The following is a 14,893-nucleotide window of genomic DNA, read 5'->3' on the forward strand; positions in this document are numbered from 1 at the left end:
ACACACCCACTCCTTCTAACCCCCATTGCTCCTAACACACCCACTCCTTCTAACACACCCACTCCTCCTAACACACCCACTCCTTCTAACCCCCATTGCTCCTAACACACCCACTCCTCCTAACACACCCACTCCTCCTAACACGCCCACTCCTCCTAACACACCCACTCCTCCAAACCACCCTCTCCTCCTAACCCCCCACTTCTCCTAACACACCCACTCCTCCAAACCACCCACTCCTCCTAACACACCCACTCCTCCTAACACACCCACTCCTCCTAACCCCCCACTGCTCCTAACACACCCACTCCTCCAATCCTCCACTCCTCCTAACCCTCCACTCCACCTAACACACCCACTCCTCCTAATCCTCCGCTCCTCATAACCCTCCACTCCTCCTAACCCTCCACTCCTCCTAATGCTCCACTCCTCCTAACCCTCCCCTATCATCTCACTAATGTACCCTGTGTGTGTCTGTGATTCTGTGTGTGTCTGTGATTCTGTGTGTGTCTGTGATTCTGTGTGTGTCTGTGATTCTGTGTGTGTATACATCTAGGTATCTGTTGGGGGTGTCTTTCTATAGGTGTGTATGGGGGTGTTGTAGATGTGTGTATGTTGGGTGGTTGTGTATGTGAGTGTGGGTGTATGTGTGAGTGGGGGGTGTATGCATGTGTGTGCATGTGTGTGTGTGTGTGTGTAATGAAGGCCATGGTGTCAATGTGAGGTGCTGCAGCTGAGGCCCATTTTCATCAAATATTAATGTCATGGAAAAACCCAGCAGGGCTAACCCTGTTACCTAGCTAGTTACAGCAGAGAGGGAGAGCGTGAGGAAGGGAGAGAAACTGAGAGAGGGAGAGGGTTGGGGTAAAGAGAAAGAAAAAGATAGAAAGAGAAAAAAGAGAGAAGAGGAGGAGAGCAGTCTGTTTAGCAGTGTTGTCTGATGGTCAGTAATTAGGTCCATCCTTCCTAATTAAATATTCACCACTTCCAGTTTATTTGAGAGCATGAATCTTCTATTGGCTGCAAAGGCATTAGCATTTTATTTTACCACGCTAATTGAAGCCTTTTCACCCACCATCTCTCACCCCTTCTCTCTCTCTTTCAGTCTTTCTCCTTGTCTCTCTCTTTGTCACCGCTTTTCTCTCAGAAACTTTCTCTTTCTTTTTCTCTCTCTTCCTCAATTTTCAATTTCAATTATCTTTATTGCCACAACAATTCAAAACATGTTGCCAAAGCACAAATTATCAGCAACAGTGATCAACATCTCTCTTCATTCTGTTCAAATGAAAAGAGTATCTGAATCTCAAATCGGATACTACATACTACATATTACATACTATGTACTGCAAGTACATAATTTGCGGGTGATGGAGAAGAACAAACTGTTTAGTATATAGAAAGCTAGTATGCCAGACTTGGGATGTATTACTTTTTCATGAAATTGTGTCTCAACATTGGATCACGCATAAACATCACGCCAAGTTTGAGTATTTAGCTAGACACCATAGCTTAATACCGAGTATTGTGTTAAGCTGACTGACATGAAGTTTACTTCCACCACAAATAGCATCTATGAACTATATGGCTTTTTGACAGGCTGATTTAGCTTACTAGCCAATAATATAATTGATATCATTAATATAATTGAGCCCATGCTCAATTCTTATGACTATTCTAAGCAAGATGAACTTTACACAGCCAAAGCAATTTCATTTTGTGGCACAAAAACGTGAATGACAGTGATACAATAACCATCAATATAGGTGATGATAACTGACTTTTGTGAAAACACAAGAGAATCATGGAAACCCCTCTTTTACTGCACAAGGGGTTGTGGTCTATATTACACCTAAAATCATGTACGGATGCATACTTAATAAATCCACCAGAAATAGTAGACCATCTGGGAACTTTTGGCATACTATTTTCAGCGTACTATGGTTTGGGATATACTAATCATCTCGCATACTAAACTGGCATACTAATTTGGCATACTATGTGTGTGTGTGTGTGTTGTATGCCAGTAGGCAAATTGAGATTCAGATTTTGTTTTTGGCCTGAGAAAAAAACTGACATTACCAAATACACAAAATGAACCAATCATAAACAAATTAAAAATAAAACACCACTACACATTAAACATACGAAACCTTTACACAGATTGACCTAAAATACTCCACACTCTCTCTTCTCTGTCCAGCCTCTTTCTCTCTTCTTTACTCTGTCATCCTGCTGAGTTTAATGGGTGAAACCAGGGAGGAGAAAGATTCTTCTGAATAAGCATTTTAACCCGCCTGCCCTCCATGTTCTCTGTGAAGTGTTGATCCTGTCAGATTATGTTAATGATTGACAGTTGTGTCCATTGCTCTTTCACTCACAATCCCCTTCTAGCCAACGGGAGAATATCTGGACTCTTCAGAGCATGTTTAATGACTGTATACATTGACCCATACAAAGTCCCAAACTAAGGAGCTGTTTGAATGATGGATTTTCACTACAACTTTTACAGCATTTATAAAGCTGACAGAGAGAGAGAGAGAGAGAGAGAGAGAAGCAAGAGAAGAGAAGAGAGAAGGAACAGATTCAACAGAGGACATATATTTCTCTTTGTCATGCAGTATAATTACATTCAATAGTCTATATTGACATGGCAAGTTGAAGTACTTACAGTCCATTGACAGCACATTCCTAGATTCAGGGGAATCGTTGTCATAAGGACACCCAGCGCTGAATAAGCCTGGGGATCTCTTGGACATGTAGGTTTTGTGAGTGTCTTTAAAAACTGTTGTTTATCCACCTAATTTTTGAGGTGAGACAATTCTGAAGTTTATCCAGGACAGCCTCACATCAAGTAATGTGGCTTGCATTAAATTCTATGCTGAGAACACAGATACATTTTATTTCTATTAAAGAAACCAATTTTAATCTGCAGCTTCTTAACCAACTAATTCATTCCTGAAATGCACATTAATACATTCACAAATGTTGAAAGACACATCTACTCAAATCCCAAGGTATTTTTAGGTAGGAAGTTGTTCTGCAGAATTCTGCCAGAGTATTTCCATGAAGGAAGAGAAAGTTCACTTTTGACTTTAGCAACCCCTGTTGTCTTGTATTTTCCATCCGTGTCTGTCTGTCTCCTTCTAGTTTTACAGACACTCTCAATCCTATGGCTGCAACTCTTCTTATCTTGTGTTCCCAGCCCGGACAACCTATGTGGAATACCTGTTTTCTGGCAGTGTTTGGAACTGTCCATCTGCTGTCAACAAGACTCAGTTCATCTTAGCCTTTGCTGCCATCCAGGGTCTTGACTTTCTGGCACTGACAGAGATTTTCAGTATGACCCGTCCAATCAAGTGTAAAATTCTTGCCAGGTTGTCGTGGTGACATCCTGAATGAGCTTGACATGTAAATGATCGCATTCTCAGACGATAACTTCATTAACTAATTTCTTTACAGTCCTTTCTTCTCTTGACCTCGCCCTTTCCTGGTCAACTCCTTCTACCAAGCAGGACGCTCTGATCTAATCTTTACTAGATGCTGGTTGTCTTCCAGTCTACAATGTTCAAGTCGTCTGGACAATTCTTTGTCTCCTTCTCTCTTTTTCGCTCCTCCACCTCTACGCTGTCAGCCTCCACCCATGTCTGATGCTGCCACAACTCTGTCCCCAACTCCTCCATCCTATTGTCTCTCCCATCCTTTAAATGCTCGTCCCTTTTGTCTCCTGAGTCAGAGTGTTCCAACATACTGTCTTCATGTTCCAAGTCCTACGACTCTGTCCGCTCACCTTCAGGACAGCATGGCAACCCCTCCAGCTCTGTGGCTATGTGACTCACTGCAAGCTCACAGAAGTGGCCTTCGGGCAGCTGAGCAAAAATAAAGGAAAACAAACTTCAGAATGATCTAGCATCCTTCTGTATCCCTTCTGAACTTGTAGAGTATGACCTTATCTTACACAGGAAGCAGGAAGCAGCAAAGGAAGTCATCCTGCTACTTGTCATCTCTGGTCTGGATTACTGAAATTTACTGGGGCTCCCGGCGTTTCAAACCAAACCCCAGCAAGTCATGCAGAATACAGCAGCCCGCCTAGTGTTCAATCTTCCCAAGTTCTCTCATGTCACCCCGCTTCTTCACACATTACACTGGCTTCCAGTAGAACCTCATATCTTCTGGAACACAATGGTTCTTGCCTATGGAGCAATAAGCGGAGCTTCTCCTCCCTACTTTCAAGCAATGATCAAACACTTCATCCCTGCAAAAATGTTTTGGGGAACCTAAGTGCCTGTTCTTGTTTCAAAACAGATTATTAATTTGCATGGATGAAAACACAGTCAAATTAAGGCTGACAGTACACACTTTAACACCACAGTTATTCTATAATTTCATGCCAAAGTGATTGAATACAGAGACAAAGTTCACAGTAACATGTGATATTGTTTATCTCCTCTCTGTCTGAACTGTGAAGACTGCTCCTCTGTTGAACAGCACCCCTGTTATGAGCAAAGGCATTTTCAAACCTCGATTTTAAACAGAGGAATCGAAAAAGACGCCATCGGCTGTGTTTGTAAAGCACTTTGATGTCATTGAGGAGCTGGGAGGAAAAACACACACACAAACAAACACACACAAAGACACGGTGAAGCAATATTTCAACCAACCTAGCCTGTCACAGCCATGGTCTACATTCTGTAGGACACCATTTACATGAACAACACCACCTCATTATCCATCCACGATGCTGGAGATGGAGGCTTGGTCGTTTAGTGAACAACACAAACCCTCATATTGTAACATCCTTCTACAGCTCTCCTCATTAAGCCATTATTTTAGCAAGAGTTAAAGTGTTTCTTTATGGTGGCTTGGTGTGTATTGCTGGTGGCTGGTGGGGTTTGTGGAGGAGGGGAGTGGGAGTTTATACTCCCTCCCAGCTGCCAGCCCCGACTAACAAGCATCGTATGTAAATTATGGAGGAGATCACAGACACTCAGATACCAACAGACACAGCCACCCATCACTGGAGGGCAAATATTATGGGTCCTCCCTCCAACACCTCCCCAGACACTGCTGTCGGAGATGCATGAGGCCTGTTATGTCTGGAGAAAACTACTGCACATTCCACAATATTGACCCCATATCAAAGGTCAAACTCGGTGATGCATTCTGGGTATTTATGCTGCATGACAATCTGCCATCATCGGGGGATCCTTCACTTTTGCTAGGTATCAGAGAATTTTGAAAGACAATGTAAGACGAGTTGTATTTGGATCTGAATCTGGGTCATATAGCAAGACAAAAATCCAAAATGCAAATTAAGTTTTGAAAAGAGCTTGTCTATGGCCAGGCCTAGATTTGACAGAGATGATGTGGCAGGAACATTGGCAATCATTTTTTGGGGGGCATTGAGCGTTGCAGACATCTGTCCATTAAAAAAAAAAAAAAATGAAATGATAACACTACTCCCTCTAAATCCTCCCCATAATAACCTTTAATATCTTAAAATGATAACACTACCCCCTAAATCCTCCCAATAATAACCTTTAATATCTGGAAATGATAACACTACTCCCTCTAAATCCTCCCCATAATAACCTTTAATATCTGGAAATGATAACACTACTCCCCCTAAATCCTCCCCATAATAACCTTTAATATCTGGAAATGATAACACTACTCCCCCTAAATCCTCCCCATAATAACCTTTAATATCTGGAAATGATAACACTACTCCCCCTAAATCCTCCCCATCATAACCTTTAATATCTGTAAATGATAACACTACCCTCTAAATCCTCCCCATAATAACCTTTAATATCTGGAAATGATAACACTACTCCCTCTAAATCCTCCCCGTAATAACCTTTAATATCTGAAAATGATAGCACTACTCCCTTTAAATCCTCCCCATAATAACCTTTAATATCTGGAAATGATAACACTACTCCCTTTAAATCCTCCCCATAATAACCTTTAATATCTGGAAATGATAACACTACCCCCCCTAAATCCTCCCCATAATAACCTTTAATATCTGGAAATGATAACACTACTCCCTCTAAATCCTCCCCATAATAACCTTTAATATCTGGAAATGATAACACTACTCCCTCTAAATCCTCCCCATAATAACCTTTAATATCTGGAAATGATAACACTACTCCCCCTAAATCCTCCCCATAATAACCTTTAATATCTGGAAATGATAACACTACTCCTCCTAAATCCTCCCCATAATAACCTTTAATATCTGGAAATGATAACACTACTCCCCCTAAATCCTCCCCATAATAACCTTTAATATCTGGAAATGATAACACTACTCCCTCTAAATCCTCCCCATAATAACCTTTAATATCTGGAAATGATAACACTACCCTCTAAATCCTCCCCATAATAACCAGTTATATCAGGAAATTATAACACTTCTCCCTTCAAATCCTACATATAATAACTTATTATATCTGGCTCCCCACCCCGTCCCCCCCACCAACCCCCCTTGGCCCTGGGGCCTGTCACCCAGTCCCCTGTGGCGGGTCTTCCTGTTTCCCCCCTTGTTCTCTCCCTCTCCCTCCTGCCCTTCTCTCCTCCTCCCCTTGCTCCTCACTCCATACCTCCATCCTGGCCCCCAGGCTTGGCCCCAGAGCACATTGATTTACCGCTAATTACTGCTCAGCATCTATTCAGAGGAGAGGACAGGAGGGGAGAGGAGCGTTGGGAGGGAAGAGGGGAGGAAAGGAGACATCAAGACCCTGTACCTCCCTGCTATGTTGGTATAATATATTAAAATGGAGACTTTGAATGACAGGGTGTCTGGGAGTGATCTGTGTTTGTCAAAACATTCATGAAACCAGCTACAGTCTGCAGGAACAGAACAGGAGCTCGTCTGGCTCACGGCTGATGCCTTCATCCGTCACAATACAACCAGCTCTGCTGCTTTTTACCTTGTTTTGTTTTTCTGCGTGTTCACATCAAGAATGTTAAACTGTTTTCCTCCATGTGGGAGAAAGAACTCTGACATAAAATAATTCACAGTAGTGCATTATACTAACACACTACACCCCATAGAACCCTGGTCAACAGTAGTGCATTATACTGACACACTACACCCCATAGAACCCTGGTCAACAGTAGTGCACTATACTGACACACTACACCCCATAGAACCCTGGTCAACAGTAGTGCACTATACTGACACACTACACCCCATAGAACCCTGGTCAACAGTAGTGAACTATACTGACACACTACACCCCATAGAACCCTGGTCAACAGTAGTGCACTATACTGACACACTACTCCCCATAGATCCCTGGTCAACAGTAGTGCACTATACTGACACACTACTCCCCATAGAACCCTGGTCAACAGTATTGCACTATACTGACACACTACTCCCCATAGAACCCTGGTCAACAGTATTGCACTATACTGACACACTACTCACCATAGAACCCTGGTCAACAGTAGTGCACTATACTGACACACTACTCCCCATAGAACCCTGGTCAACAGTAGTGCACTATACTGACACACTACTTCCCATAGAACCCTGGTCAACAAGCAACCAGCCAATCAGAGATACTAGATATGCACACACACTAACACATTTCAAACACAGGATAGAAACCGAATAATTATTCATACTCATACACTACAACCACACACACAAACACTGTAAGCACACATACAAGCATTACAAATACACACAAACACACACTGTGACGGTGCTCCGCCTCGCCGGTTTGCCAACCGCCGGCTGGAGCAGATGGCAAGCGCACCCCTCACACACACACACACACACACACACACTGTATCTTCCAGTGTCTGTTGAGGTACCTGGTATCTTGGAAGACATTGGTGGATCCATCCCTTTCCCAGGGGAATCTAACCATGTTCAATCAATAACAGGAGAACAATCGGCCACCTCTCTCTTACTCAACTCATTTAACACATCAAATATTTATTTTTGGGGGGGAAATTAATCCATATCAGGGATTATATATTTCCTTAATCCACTCCAACGGGAGGGTTTAAATACTTGTGAAGACAAAGCCAGGGGAAACTAGAACGAGTTTCCATAATTTTTGAAGATGTTTTAAGTACATACAGCACTGTGTAAAAGTCTCTGATAACTGGAAGTCAAACTAAATGTATTGATTTGGGTAGTAAGTGATTATTTTTTTACAAAAAATGAATTCAGTTCAACTTTCTATTTATTGTCTTTACTGTTTGTAGAATAAGAGGGGTGTGAATGGTTTGAACAATGGTTGTGGGTTGTGGGTCTGCAAAATAGAAGGCTTCAGTAGAGACTTGTGGCCCCATCTCACCCGAACCTGGAAACTTAAAGTACAACCTTCTATTTTGTGTTGGAGTCCCTGGGCTCTTCTCTGGCTGGAGCAGCATATCACAGAAAAGATGGTTTCTCCTGGCAGTCCCACGACTCAAGGACTGCCAGAAGACACCACCACTAAGGCAGTTGTAATGAAAGAAATTGTAATTCATCAGTCTGTGTCTTTTCTGTGGGCATGATAATCATTCACGTAGCAGGTCAGGTCTTAACATTGTTGTTGTATGAATTTATTTGCTGGGTCCCTGGGAGAGGGTCCCTGGCTCAAGCCTCTGTCAGGGAAAGGGAGAGGGTCCCTGGCTCAAGCCTCTGTCAGGGAAAGGGAAAGTGTCCCTGGTTCAAGCCTCTGTCAGGGAAAGGAGAGGGTCCCTGGTTCAAGCATCTGTCAGGGAAAGGGAGAGGGTCCCTGGTTCAAGCCTCTGTCAGGGAAAGGAGAGGGTCCCTGGTTCAAGCATCTGTCAGGGAAAGGGAGAGGGTCCCTGGCTCAAGCCTCTGTCAGGGAAAGGAGAGGGTCCCTGGTTCAAGCATCTGTCAGGGAAAGGGAGAGGGTCCCTGGTTCAAGCCTCTGGCAGGGAAAGGGAGAGGGTCCCTGTTTCAAGCTTCTGTCAGGGACCCTTTGTCAGGGATGGGGACCATGCACTGGTGTCTGTGTGAGCCTTTTGACATCTGTTTGGATGAAACCAATTAGATGGAAAAACGACAGAACAGATCTGAATGACCCCTTCCACCCCCTGGCAGGCAACCTACCCAGACCCTAACTATTCCTTCTACCCCCTGGCAGGCAACCTACCCAAACCCAAACTATTCCTTCTACCCCTTGCTAGGCAACCTACCCAGACCTTAACTACCCCTTCTACCCCTGACCTCTGAATGTGAAGGGGAGAAACGCTGAATGCATCCCAAATGGCACCGTAAACCCTACATATGGCAGTACTTTTGAACCGGTTACCTATGAAGCCTAGTGCACTGGTTAGGTGAAAGGGAGGAACCCCAGAGAGAACAAAGAGGCTGTGAAGAACCCAGCGTTTCCTCCTCTGTCAGTTTAATCAACCATTACTCCTCCCTGGCCTCCCTCGCTGAGCGCATACAGCCTGTCAAACAGGGGAGAGACTACTCAGTGGAGGGGGGAGGAGCAGAGAGAGGGAGACAGGGTTTGTAGTGACATACAGTCTGTTTGCCCTTAAGTTTGTTCACAACCAACTTGATAAAATGTTGCCATTTCCTAACATGATGAAATGAAGTGGAAGTCAGCATCATGGAAAATACACTCATTTTATTGACATCAAGACAGCCTGTCATATAATCATCATCTGCTAACATCAATGTCTCTTGTAGGATGGTAACAATGGACCAACAGCATTTGGCATAATCATAACCAACCCTAACCAGATCAGGGCAGGACAGTCCTCACATCAATTATCACTGGATCGACAGCCAGATCAGACTTAAGTTCCATATTAATAAAGAAACTACCACTTGAAGTGTCAGACAGGCAAAACGCCCTCCATAATGAAGGACTGGTGACCGAGAGACAGAAACCAATCTGAGACAAGAGGTGCATGCACATCCGAACAGACCCTGTTTTAGATCCAATACCAGAGACTTTATGGACGGAGGGGCTACCAAAAGAAAAAATGGGTACTGGGGAAAAAGACTGAAACCTTGTCAGCAGAGATCACTTCTCTGAATAATTTATTGGGATTTGTGTTAGGTGCCCTGTTTGTGAAGTTACATTTGTATTAACAGAGTCATATTTTTGTGCTCACTAATGTAGTTAGTAACCCTTTCGTAGAGACAATACTTCAAAGGAGTGTTAGTGTTTTTAAACCCTGCAGGTCATTAACGTCTTGACAACTACACCCCCCGTCACAAATTCACTGCTAACTGATGAGTACAAGATTAATTTGCTATTTGTAATTTACAGAACTTTTGCTTGCATGCCTCTTGGACCAACCAGTAAGCCCGGAGAGTAGAAGCTTTAATTATTTCATAAGCTGAACTCTGATCAAGATGTGAAGTGGCATTCACTTCATGAGCCAGCAAGAACGCTTTGGAAGAGCGATCAAAATTCATGTTGTTATTTATAGACTTAGCAAGCCATTAAAGCTGAGTAAAATATACATCCACTTCCTTTTCATTGAAAGGCGGTACAGGTCATGTGCTCCAACCAATGACAAAACGTATTTTTCATTGAAAGGCGGTACAGGTCAAGTGTTCCAACCAATGACAAAACTTAGTTTTCATTGAAAGGCGGTACAGGTCAAGTGTTCCAACCAATGACAAAACTTATTTTTCTTTGAAAGGTGGTACAGGTCAAGTGTTCCAACAAACGACAAAACTTATTTTTCATTGAAAGTCGGTACAGGTCAAGTGTTCCAACCAATGACAAAACATATTTTTCTTTGAAAGGTGGTACTGGTTGACTGTTCCAAAAAATTACAATGCATACATCAGTCTCCTAATCTGATGTCAAATCACCTAATCTAATATCATGATCATGTTTATGCTGTTGTTTGGCTAAATGTTCTTAATGTTCTAGTCTGGCTACTTAATTTCCCTGTCTTTTCCCCTCTCAAACAAAACATATTGTTGCTACAACATTTCCTTTAGTTACAGCACAGTTTCACTTGCACTTTCAAAATTGGAACATATGCATTGGTCTCTTTCTGCAAGGAGATTTTCCCTCCTCCCAAAGTACTGTTGGATTTTTGCCTTAGACTGGGCTGGTGTTGCCCTGATATGATCAGTATTGCTTTAGAACTTTTCCCAACTTTGAGTCTTCAACAAGCAGTGGAAGACATAAGTATATTAATATGATTGGTCTGGTAAGTATTTTTTTATTGTTTTGGCGCTTCAGTTGGAAATCATTACAGTGAGGTTAAAGTATTGATTCTCAGGTTTTATTTCAGTGTATTTGTATACATGATGGGTTTCAACAGTTACAAATAACATCACTTTTTATAAATAGTCATTCTATTTCAGATCACTAAAAGTATCGTGACAGTTTAACATTAGGTCCAAATTAAGCTCTTATATTTAGATTTGGTAGTAAACCATCAGTACCCACTGACTGGACCAGACTGGACCAGACCCAGGGAATGCTCTCTGGTAAAGCTTGGCCAAGGCCTGTTCTACAGACATGTTTTGTTTTTTGTTTTGAGGTATTTTTACCTTAAGTGTCATCTTCAGCAAATAAAAGGTATGTGCAATTGGATTTATTTCTAGAGTTTGACTTAACCAGTCAAGAACTTTTTTCCTCTAGGCATCTCTATGGTTATTGCTGTTCAATCATCCCCAATCTGAGGCAGCTGCTCCCTAATGCCTCTGATTGGGGATCCTATTTAAGTTGCCCTGTTTGTCCCTTAGTTGTCTGTCATTGTTTGGAATTTGCGTTGCACTTGGTTTGGGCTTCGCCTTTTTTGGTTTCTTGTTGAAGTTTGGAAGAAACCATCTGGCTATGCCCAGTCTATGCCCAAGCCATGTAACTCCTTTCACCATATTCATGCCCAAGCCATGTAACTCCTTTCACCATATTCATGCCCAAGCCATGTAACTCCTTTCACCATATTCATGCCCAAGCCATGTAACTCCTTTCACCATATTCATGCCCAAGCCATGTAACTCCTTTCACCATATTCAGGCCCAAGCCATGTAACCATATTTCACTATATTGTATATATGTTGTGCATATTGGACAGGGCATTTCTTTTGCATTCACTCTAGTATAGCATTCAGTTCATAATGACTTATTTGGTTTTTACTGACACGTCTTAGAGTAGAAGAATACAGCTCACTTACACCTGCAGAAATTACAAGCTGGAAGACCACTAATTATAACAAAGGGTGAAACCAGTATATACAGAAATCCACCTTACCTACAAGACGACAATCTATACAGTTGTTACGTACATTGGAATATGGGAGCACAGAAGTTGAAGAGTAGGTCATTTTAGAAATTACTGTTTTTATTAAACATTATCCCAGGCAAGCCCCAAGTATCCCACACACACTCACTCACACACACACTCACACACTCACACACACTCACACACACACTCACACTACTACAGTGTCAAATTGATTGTGTAGTATCATCTCTTCCAGGTCAAGGGGTTGTGAGGAGAAGCAGTTATAATCAAGATTTAAATTTGCGTTAAACCTTAAATATGTTGGCGGCCATGTTATGTCATTACCCATGGGTTTGACCTCTCCTAACACCCACATTCTCTCTGCTGAGCCCAGCAGGTGTGGCGAGACGGTCCTCATCCCAAATGCCACCCTATTCCCCTACATTCTACACTACTTTAGACCAGGTCCCTCAGGGACTCTGCCTGTCTAGGGAACAGGTTGTCATTTGGGAGAGAGTTGGCTGAAGAGTGGCCACGGACGCCTGGGTGATTTCATGAAAAACTAATCATCTAGTCATCATGGAGCTCAAACACACACCAGGCGCAATGATTAGGAAAAGCAATCTGATAAGCCTTGAAGAGACACTAGGCCAGATATAATAATTTCTAGATTAAAAATACCCCTCCCTCCTCCTCCCCTCTTCTCCTCCTATCAACTCTCCTTTTCCTAGCCACTCCACGCATCCTCCTTTCCTTTCACAAAGTTCAAGCAAGAAAGACGAATAGTAATTTAGTTCAGTAATTGCTATAGCTTGGTGTAGATTTGGTTGGACGAGGATGCAATCTGGCTCCCGTCCATTTAAAAAAGAATCTGTATTTTCTGCACATTAGTCAGAGAAGCTAGCCTAACCTCGTCAGGATGAATTCATATCAATTCTTTCACTATCAAAAGATACAATTTTCACATCGTTTTTTTCAGTTGACTCCCCCCAGTCATAGCAATTCTTAGAATTACCTGATGGAATGAAAAGCTTTTTTATTTAATTATGATATATTTACATTATATAATTATACAGAACAAATGTTATTTTCTCTACAAAGTATGTCTGTGTGCCTTTCTGGAATATCTCTTTAATCTTGGATGTTAGTCACTTGTGCTTCACTGGAACAGTGTGGTCTGTAATAACAACTGACTTCCAGACACACTGACATGTATTAATAACCCCCACTCAACGTGAACTCATGTCAGAGGTCAAACCAATCTGACTTCTCAAGCTAGTATATTTGTAATGCTTCCGATGATCATATTGTACTGATTCTGATTGAACAAGTTCTGAAAACTACAGCAAGCAATCAGGGACAAACAAAGCAGTGAGCTGGTCATTCTGAAACTGAAAACTCTTTAAACTTGAGTTCCATCTCATCGCTAGGCGACCATCGTCTGGCTTCCCAGCAGTAATAGAATAATAAAAACAGATGATTTATGATAACTGAGAAGACACTCAGAACTAAAACCATTATCTTCAGATGCCCCAGAGTGACTTAAGCAAATAAAGCGAAAATAAATAGCTGTTCTGTAATGTTTGATACACCGCAGTGTATGTTATAATAGCACTGTGCCGCTTCCACCGAGTGTACCAGAATGAAATTACTGGTCCCTGACGTCTCTCTAATGAAACGCTGGAGGAATGGGAATATGGACTCTAATGCAGTTTGCCAGCATAAGGACATATTCATATACTGTCCTAAACTTTACCTCAACAATCAATGCTGTGATAGAACAAAACAGATTACCCTCCAAACGTCACTGGGGACAGCTTTCCAATTCTGTTATGGCAGTAGTGACAGGAACAGACATGCAAATAAAATAAAAATAAAAACCTTGTTTTTACCTTAATAGAATTGTAGGAAGTGAATCAAGTGAAATGTCAAAACATACATAACTATCATGTTAAGAAATATTATTAAATCTCCTCCTGGGACTGAAATAGCTGAAGAACCACACAGGTTACAGTTCTGTGTTTTTTTTTTTACTTACAGATCTTTCAACCAATAACTTTTTGGGAACAAGATTTGGATTAGGCTGCTGATGTAAACTCTTTGGCAGCCTATAGGCAACATTCAGAGATATTTCAATGATGGACAGTCCAATGGACAGACAGTTAATGGACAGACAGGCTGACAGAAAGACAGGTTAACAGAGAGACAGACTGGCAGCAGACAGGTTGACAGACAGGCTGAAAGACAGACAGGCTGACAGACAGACTGACAGACAGGCTGACAGACAGGTTGACAGACAGGTTGACAGGCAGGCTGAAAGACAGACAGGCTGACAGACTGGCTGACAGACAGGCTGAAAGATAGACAGGCTGACAGACAGGCTGACAGACAAGCTGACAGACAGGTTGACAGACAGGCTGAAAGACAGACAGGCTGACAGACAGGTTGACAGACAAGCTGAAAGACAAGCTGAAAGACAGACAGGCTGAAAGACAGACAGGCTGACAGACAGGCTGACAGACAGACTGCTGGCAGCAGTAGACTCCCAACTGATCTCTAGGAGGACCAGATGGGTTATAGGGTCCCAGTGTGGACATGAAATACACCACAGCCACAATGAACACATGTCCCTAGGGCTGGGGTATCACTCACCAGTCACACACACACACACACACACACACACACTGGCCAAAACATTAGC

The sequence above is a fragment of the Esox lucius genome, chromosome 22 (genome assembly GCF_011004845.1).
Source record: "Esox lucius isolate fEsoLuc1 chromosome 22, fEsoLuc1.pri, whole genome shotgun sequence".
NCBI classification, from domain to species: domain Eukaryota; kingdom Metazoa; phylum Chordata; class Actinopteri; order Esociformes; family Esocidae; genus Esox; species Esox lucius.